The sequence below is a fragment of the Medicago sativa genome, chromosome 6 (genome assembly GCF_051527215.1).
Source record: "Medicago sativa cultivar Bolivia chromosome 6, Bolivia_mono, whole genome shotgun sequence".
Lineage (NCBI taxonomy): Eukaryota > Viridiplantae > Streptophyta > Magnoliopsida > Fabales > Fabaceae > Medicago > Medicago sativa.
The window spans coordinates 58,887,329-58,896,844 of record NC_140754.1 but is presented as its reverse complement, the minus strand read 5'-3'; the positions used below and the strand labels follow the sequence as shown (position 1 = coordinate 58,896,844).

At 33.0% G+C, this 9,516-nt stretch overlaps 1 long non-coding RNA gene across 1 annotated transcript; it reads right to left on the bottom strand.

Annotated features, from left to right (window-relative positions):
* Positions 1-796: 796 nt before the first annotated feature.
* Positions 797-1,325, bottom strand: LOC146915945 (uncharacterized). Its single transcript, XR_015014809.1, has 2 exons — positions 1,193-1,325; positions 797-1,102 (listed from the first exon to the last, which is right to left on the bottom strand). It is a non-coding gene; the product is annotated as an uncharacterized LOC146915945 (long non-coding RNA).
* Positions 1,326-9,516: the final 8,191 nt, after the last annotated feature.

The following is a 9,516-nucleotide window of genomic DNA, read 5'->3' as shown; positions in this document are numbered from 1 at the left end:
GGTCACTATACTAGTTTAAATAAAAGAAAACACGGTGGGAGTTTAAGTTGTTGTAAAAGGATGGTGGGATAAACCTAGAGAGGTTTAAAAATTATATTTAAAGAAACCGTCATACATTATATGAAAGAAAATTTAGTACTACTTTTCACCTTCGGTGTAATTATTAGATTCAGACTTGAATTGATTTTTTTTTTTTTTATGTAATTAACAGTAAGATTCTAAAATCTTTTCAATTTAACCTTCTTAATTTTTTTTTGAAAAAACATTATGTGAAAAGTTTGAACTTTCTTAGAATATATCTAACTTGACAAACCTTTTGTTGTCACCTTCCAATTTGAAACGGGAATGAAACATTAAATAACACATATTCACACATATAAGAAGCTTCTTACATAGGAATTTTCTCAATGTTATGATGAATTACTTTTGAGTTTGACAATTAAATTAGAATCAATAACAAGTAGTAATTCAAACCATATTTCATACAACTCATTGACACTTCATTTTTTATAATGAATTTACATAATCGATATATGTATTTCTAATAAATTAAACGGTTATGTTAAATATAATGATTTAGTTTAAGTGTGATTTTTTGAGTCAACTTTATTAATTGTAAGAACTTATGCCATGAGTAAATTTTGTCTTATGCCACATGTGTTTGTGTGTAGTGGGCCTATTGTTATTCTTGCACTGAGTATTTTTACATGAGTGTGATAAATCTTATTCAAAATAGAAAAGTAAAATAAATTGATCGTCTCTACGAGCATATATTATCTATATTTATAAAAGTATCTACTTATAAATATGAATTGACATTTTTATTTTTCATTTCTTACGAGAAATAATAAAGTTAACATACATATATAATATACAATACACATTTGATATTCTCAAATAAATTGAAAATTCAAACAAGTGTAAATAAAGATGTGAGGGAAATTATAGTAGTACCAACATTATGACTTGCAAATATAATTGCATGTATGAAATTATAGCATGCATTTGCAATTATGTTTAATGCACTGTGGAGATCGAGGAGGGTGACACATCTTTCTTGGACAATCATTGCTAGTAGCGCAGGGAATTGTATAGTAATCGTCTAATGAAAAAAATGTTACTAAAAGGTGACAAAACATTGTATATAAGATAAATTTGAAATTTTAAAGTGATGTAATAACAAGATACTTACTGATAATGCTTGCAATAAGAAATAGAGAAAGAAAGATGATCGAAGCATAAAAATAATGTGGGATTCGAGCCATATTATTCCTCCTTTTCACATAATGAATAAAAAAGTTTATCAATTTATAAGCAAATATTTCATGCTTTATTGACTTCAGGTAAACAATTGTTAGCATATAAAAAAATAGCTTGTGGCCTTTAAGATTTGCAAGTAGCCAATTATAAAATTATAATTATTTTTCAATGACTCTAAGGTACATTAATTAGTTATTCTTATCTCTTTCGCTCACTCCGTTGACCATTTAATTTTAGTAAATAGAGCTCTTGAAAATCTTGATGACCATCAAATTCCGGTTTTCTTTTCATTTGAAATCCAAATATATTTTTTTATTTGGCTTCTAACCATTCACTTTAGACAATAGACACATTTCAAAATAGAAATAAGAGTGAAATATGATTTAAAAACCTAGTTGTAGAAATCATGCATAAAATAATATGGCAATACATTTATTTAAAAATTATACCAAAAGGATAATTTTTTATTGAAAATTTTATATGATCAAAGTTAATACATATGAATTTTGGAAATTGCACGAGCTAAACAAATGTTATGTTACTTTATAAAATGAAAGAAAGGGAATTTGTAATGATATGTAGTAAGTCTTTGTTTTGATATTTTGAACAAATTAATATACAAAATCCCTTGTTATTACCTTGTTTGTTAATTGCCTTACAATTCCTTAAATGTAAGTGTTAATTAGGGTTTTAGATAGGCCTAGGCAAAGAATAACTTGGTTGGTGTAAAGTGAGAAATTGCTATTTCTGTGGGTTTCTACTATTTCTTTTACTTTAAAATATCCTATAATTATTTTATGATAAACAAATATTGTGAAGGAGAGACAATTGTATTGCAAGTACTCTCTAATGGTGTAAGTCCTTGAGGTCAATAGTTTATGTTAAACTTATATTATGTATCATGATTTTTATTATTAAATAAAAAAAGGCAATATTTATTATATGTGATGCAAGATTAATAAAGTCCCTAGAATAGACCGCTTATGTAATGAAACATTAAGTGAGAATTAATCACGAGATCATTAACCTAAAGAACACTATTCTTAAAAGTATACGTAGTCAAATTTTAATATAAATCGGGATAATAATAAAGCGTGTTAACTATTATGTATGTAGACTGATGACCACATCTCACGGGTCATGAATATGAGATATTAAGTCTATATATAGTTATAAATATTAGGAGTAATGTTTATACTGGATTGACACACTATGAGAATACTACATAGTATGTTATGAAGGTGTCATAAGAAATTCTCATAATGATAATGATGTATGCCACTCCGAGACCTGAAACCACTATGATCCCTAGACATGGACTCAGGTGCTTTATTGTCATTCAAATGTTATCTATAACAGAATAACCATAACGTTTATTAATGGGCATTAGACAAATCATGCTGAGGGACGTCAGTGTCTTAGATGAGATTTGTCCCTCCTGCATAATAGGAGATATATCTTCAGGCTCTTGATGAAATATGACTCTAAAATTGCATGTCATGTCGAATTAAATCAATATGAGATATTGAACGTATTCGTTATTCAGTATATTTCGGGATCAAGGAGTTATACAATAGTGGAGATAGAATAAAGTGTCCATAATAAAGATTTATGTTTTGGGTTCAATATAGATAAAAAGGACAAAAGGGTAATTGTACACATGAAATTTATCACGGAAAAAGTTTCGTCAGATCACTTGACATTCTTGTCACTTGGATAACAGTAATGTGTTGCTAGATGTAACAACCCGTTTTTTGCTCGAATTATTTTCATTATTTATTATGTGTTTATGTGTGTTTATATGTGCTTATTTGCTCTTGTGTGTAATTAATTCGGGATTAGTGGCTTTGTGGACTAGAATGGTATTTTAATCATTTTTAGACTAAGGGGTATTTTTTTCATTTGGCAAGTAAGGGTAAATTAGCTATTTTGTATTAAGAAGGTTATTTTTGGTGTTTTGGTTAGAATAGTTATTTTTACTAAGTTACTAGGGAGTTAGGGTAGTTATTTAGAGACAATAATTATTCGGTATTTTAACAGTTAAGTGAGCAATAACTTTTGAGAATTAGTTAGTAAGGATGTTAGGCCCACTATGACAATTAGGAAACCTAGCCCAATTGAATGGTGGTATATAAACATAACACTCAAGAGAATACTAGGTTTTTCATTCATTCATTCATTCACTTCACAAAATATTTTGAGAGAGGTAGAGAGAGAAAGAGGAGAAGAATAGAGAAAAGGGTTAGAGAGAGGAAAAACTTGAAGAGAAGAAGAGGCTAGAGACTTGAGGTTAGAGGATCTAAATTGAAGACATAACTAGGATCTTTGAAGTTAGAGGTAAGGGGATAGATTCCTTTCATCAATTAAGCTAAACCTTCATATTTTCAATTATGGGTAAAAGTGATTATTTGTGAAATGTGACTTTTGTGAATTTTAATGTCAATTTTCGTGCTCCTTATTTGATAATAAGTTTGGGTATGTTAAATTGATGTTAAACTTGTTGTTGTTGTTGTTGATTTTCCATGGTTGAAGTATGATGATATGAACCTTTTGTGATTTTTGCTTAAAATGATGTTGTTGTTGTTGTTTGTTGGTGAAATCATGATTATATGATATGAATGTTGTTGGGATGTGTTGGTGAGGATAATTCTTGCATTTGGTGATAATAAATGTGTTGTTGTAGTTAAGTTGTTGTGTTTTTTATGACTTTTGTGAAAAGTGGGTATAAACATGATAATTGATGAAATGAATGTTTTGAAGTGTTTTAAATGTGTTGGAACAAAATGTGTTTAACATTACTCTTTGAGAGTTTTGATGATAACAAGGTATTAAAAATTGTCAATTAGATAAGCTAATATTTGTTCAAGTGTACAGGACCATAGACAAAATTTGACATCTTAAATAGGTTCTGGAAGAACAAAAGAGAACTAAGGAATCAACAAAAAGAAAGCTTGAAGCATCTGAAGAGAAATGCTCCTGAAGTCAAAAGTGCTCCTGAAGTGATGACGTCATCAAAAGCAAATTCATCAGAAGCATCTCATCAGAAGCAAGATCACCAGAAGCTGAAGTTCATCAGGAGATGCAAGACTTAAAGCTTCAAGGGTAGTTCAATAAATTTAATCTCGTCTAAGCATTGCAGAAGACTGGAAGAGTGAAGCAACGACTATTTTGAAAGGATTTGAAGGCATTGGAGGCTTGTTCTTTAAAGAACGTTGACAAAGTACAATTGTACGAAGTGTACAACCACTACCTCCACTACACTATTTTTTGTCTCTGCTACAAGACAAGAGAAACAGCTCTGCCTGCAACGATGTTCCTTCACAATGGGAATGGATTTGAAATTGATCCTTCATATGACAATAACCATATCAGAGAAAAGATCATTGGTCATTGATCAAAGCTTCAAACGACTCTTTTTGAAGTGCTGGCAATTCACAACGTCTCTTTCACACCTCTATATAAAGGAGTGAAGACTTAGAGATTGGCAAGGACTCAACAACAATTGACAAGTGCCAAAACTCTGCTGAAATTGTTCTGCATTCAAAGTTCACTTAGATTTCTTTTTCAAAGTTCATATCTTAGAAATTCTAGAGTCTTAAGAGCAAAGGAAAAGCACAAGGTACAGGAAGTGAAGAGTAAAACTTCTAGTACTAACCTGAAAGGACCCATAAAACAATGGGTACCTAAATCTGAAATTATCTATACTGCAGATATGTCTAAGAGCAAAGGAAAAGCAAAAATCATGGTACCTAGATAGCGGTTGCTCAAGGCATATGACAGGAAAGAAATCTATGTTCCTCACCCTCACAATGAAAGAAGGAGGAAATGTGAAGTTTAGAGGCAACCAGTCTGGCAAGATCATTGGGACAGGAACTATTGGTAACTCCTCTATCTCAATTTATAATGTGTGGTTGGCAGATGGTCTTGAACATAACCTTTTGAGTATCAGTCAGTTTTGTGACAATGGTTATGATGTGATGTTTGAAAAGACCAACTGCACAGTAATCAACAAAGATGATAAGTCCATAGTATTCAAGGGAAAGAGGATGGAGAATGTCTATAAAATTAACTTCTCTGAACTGGTTGACCATAAGGTAATTTGCCTTCTGTCAGTGAATGATAAGAAATGGATGTGGCACAGAAGGTTGGGAAACGCTAACTGGGGATTAATCTCTAAGCTTAGTAAGTTAAAACTTGTCAAAGGCCTACCAGACATTGACTATCATTCAGATGCACTTTGTGGTGCATGCTAGAAGGGGAAAATTGTGAAATCATCTTTTAAAACAAAAGACATTGTTTCAACCTCCAGACCCTTAGAACTACATCATATTGATTTATTTGGACCAGTTAGCACTGCATCCTTATATGGAAGTAAATATGGATTAGTTATTGTTGATGATTACAGCAGATGGACTTGGAAAAATTCTTGAAAAGTAAGGATAATGCTTATGATGTATTCAGTAACTTCTGAACTCAAATTCAGTCTGAAAAAGAAATGAAGATTTTAAAAGTAAGAAGTGATCATGGTGGAGAGTTTGAAAATGAGCATTTGAAATTTTTTGTGAAAAACTTGGAATTGTCCATGAATTCTCTTCTCCTAGAACTCCACAACAAAATGGGGTTGTAGAGAGAAAGAATAGAACTTTACAAGAAATGACTAGAACCGTGATTCATGAAAATAATTTGGCTAAACATTTCTGGGCAGAAATAGTGAATACAACATGTTATGTCCAAAATAGAATCTATATCAGACCTATCTTGGAGAAAACAGCATATGAACTCTTTAAGGGAAGAAGACCCAATATCTCTTACTTTCATCAATTTGGTTGTACCTGTTACTTTCTGAATAACAAGCTCTACCTAAAGAAACTTGATGCCAAGGCCTAAAGGGGAATCTTTTTAGGTTACTCTGAAAGGTCAAAGGCATATAGAGTGTATAATTCAGAAACACTTTGTGTTGAAGAATCAATGCACGTTAAATTTGATGACAAAGAGCCTGGAAGTAAAACTCCAGAGCAAGATGAAAGTTTTGCAGATATACAGGTTCCTGAAGATACTCCAGAACCTGATCAAATAGCTGAATCTGAAGATAGTCTAGATGCCGAACCAACTTCAAAAGCACAAGATGAAGTTGCTTCTGATGAAGCTCAAGATGGCTCTCAACAAGCTAATTAATCCAAAAACACATTCAATTACAAGTCTTCACATCCTGAGGATCAAATCATTTGAAACAAAGAGAGTCCTAGAAGAACAAGATTATACTTCAGACAAGAAGAGTCTATGATAGGATTGTTATCAGTGATTGAACCTGCTACAGTTGATGAAGCACTTTCAGATGATGGATGGATACTAGCTATGCACGAAGAGCTTAATCAGTTTCAAAGAAATGATGTGTGGGATCTGGTACCCAAACCTCAACATAAGAACATTATTGGAACAAAATGGGTATTCAGAAACAAGTTGAATGAACAAGGTGAAGTAGTCAGAAACAAAGCAAGACTTGTTGCACAAGGTTACAGTCAAAAAGAAGGCATTGATTATACTGAAACATTTGCTCCAGTTGCAAGATTGGAAGCAATCAGGTTACTTCTATCCTATGCAGTGAATCATGGCATAATATTATATCAAATGGATGTCAAGAGTGCATTTCTTAATGAAGTCATTGAAGAAAAAGTGGTTTTCAAGCAACCTCCTGGTTTTGAGGATCTTAAGCATCCTGACCATGTTTACAAACTTAAGAAATCACTATATGGCTTGAAACAAGCTCCCAGAGCTTGGTATGATAGACTAAGTAATTTCTTGATCAAAAATGATTTTAAAAGAGGTCAGGTTGACACAACACTCTTCAGGAGGACTCTTGAGAAAGACATTCTTGTTGTGCAGATATATGTTGATGATATAATATTTGGTTCTACTAATGCATCGCTTTGCAAGGAATTTTCTAAGTTAATGCAGGATGAATTTGAAATGAGTATGATGGGAGAGCTGATGTTCTTCCTTGGAATTAAAATCAATCAAAGCAAAGATGGAGTATATGTTCATCAAACAAAGTATACTAAGGAGCTTTTGAAGAAGTTCAAGCTGGAAGATTGTAAAGTGATGAACACTCCAATGCATCCAACCTGCACCTTAAGCAAAGAAGATACTGGAACAAAAGTAGACCAGAAGCTGTATAGAGGTATGATTGGTTCTTTGTTATACCTCACTGCATCTAGGCCAGATATTTTATTTAGTGTATGCTTGTGTGCAAGATTCCAATCAAATCCCAGAGAATCTCATTTAACTGTTGTTAAGAGAATCTTCAGGTATTTGAAAGGAACAACTAATCTTGGACTCCTTTATAGGAAATCCTTAGATTATCAGTTGGTTGGATTTTGTGATGCTGGCCATGCTGGTGATAGGATTGAAAGAAAGTCAACCAGTGGCAACTGCCAGTTTCTGGGTGTTAATCTGATATCCTGGGCTAGCAAAAGACAAGCAACTATTGCTATGTCTACAGCAGAAGCAGAATACATCTCAGCTGCAAGTTGTTGTACACAACTACTTTGGATGAAACATCAGTTGGAAGACTATCATATTAATGCTAACAGTATTCCCATTTATTGTGATAATACTGCTGCTATTTGTTTGTCAAAGAATCCAATTCTACATTCAAGAGCCAAGCACATTGAAATCAAACACCACTTTATTAGAGACTATGTTGAAAAAGGAATTATAGATATACAATTCATTGATACTGAGCATCAATGGGCTGATATATTTACTAAGCCTTTAAGTGTGGAAAAATTTGATTTTATAAAGAAAAATTTGAACATGCACTTTGTGTCTGATTAAAATTTGCTTGCTCCTGAATAGGAACTTAGGTCCTGAAGTCTGTTCATAAGTTGTGGTCCATCAGAAGCTCTTTATTGAGGTTCTGAGGAAAATGTGCTTCTGAAGATGACATCAGCATCTGAAGTCCAGAAGCTGGGTTGTGCGCTCCTGAATAAAAGAGTTAGTTGAAATGCTGGAAGTTACTTTTTAGTAACACCTGTCCCACTAACTTGGCAGTTACTCTAAGAAACTTCTGACGTGGCTTATGTGTACTGGTGAATAACGTAAGAAAGCAATGATGATTTTAGCTTGGAATATACTATCATGCGCCCCCTATAATGCTGTGTTTGTTTGTCCCCTACTGAATTGCAAACGTTTTACTCAAAAAACTTAGACAATTCACACACTACTCACTTGCCAACCTACACTTTCCTTTCTCAACTGTTCTCTGCGAAGTAAACGCATTATCTGCAATCAAAACCTAGAACCCTAAAAGCTTTCTTCAACATTAATGGCTTCCTCAAGTTCAGTTCCAGATTCATCATCCAGCATGCAAAAAACACCTGTCTACAAAATCAAAGGAAGGACCATGTCTTTGGAAGAATGGGACCTGAGGATTCAAACGAAGAATCCAGTTGATTTCACTTCTTTAGAACACCATGGTTGCAACATCAGAAGCTATTACGAAGAACAAGGTTTGATGGAGTACTTTAATATGTTGAATGGCCCAACATACAATACCTTGGTCAGGCAATTCTGGGTGAGAGCGCATGTCTATGATAGAAATGCTGCTAAGTTGGAAGAAACAGAGAAGGTGCGGATTGACCCCATTTGAAAGGGAAGACAAGAGAATAAATGGGGCTGGAACCATTCAGATGCACTGATGTTATACCCTAATTTTGGACCTAAAAATACTAATCAATTTCTCCTTTTCTTGCATTTCAAGTCATTTGATCTGTCTCTGATCAATTGCATCTTTCTCTGCTTTTTATTTCAATGTTATTTGCAAAATTCACATGCAAGGGTATTTTAGTCATTTCCTATGTCAATTTTCTCTCAGTCTTTCAAAATTTTGTTTGAGTCTTTTCAAGTGGTTTGGATAAGTCTTTGTTTCATTCTATGTCAAAATCCATTTTAAAAATTGCATGAGAAGTCATTTTAGGTCAGTTTTGCCCCTAGGGGCATTTTAGTCATTTCAAGTGTCAAGTCACTGTTTAAATCTCAAAAAATTGTCTCTGGGACTTTCAATTTGGTTTAAATAAGTTTTGTCTCAATCCCTTGTTAAAAATCCATTTTAATTTGCATCTGAGTCATTTTTAGTCGTTTTTAGCCCTAGGGGCGTTTTGGTCATTTCACACGAAATTTTGGCAGAGAGAGGTTACTTTAAAGTACCTCATTTAGGCCATTGGTTCGTTTTAGTCCGTTTTGTCAATTTTATTCGTT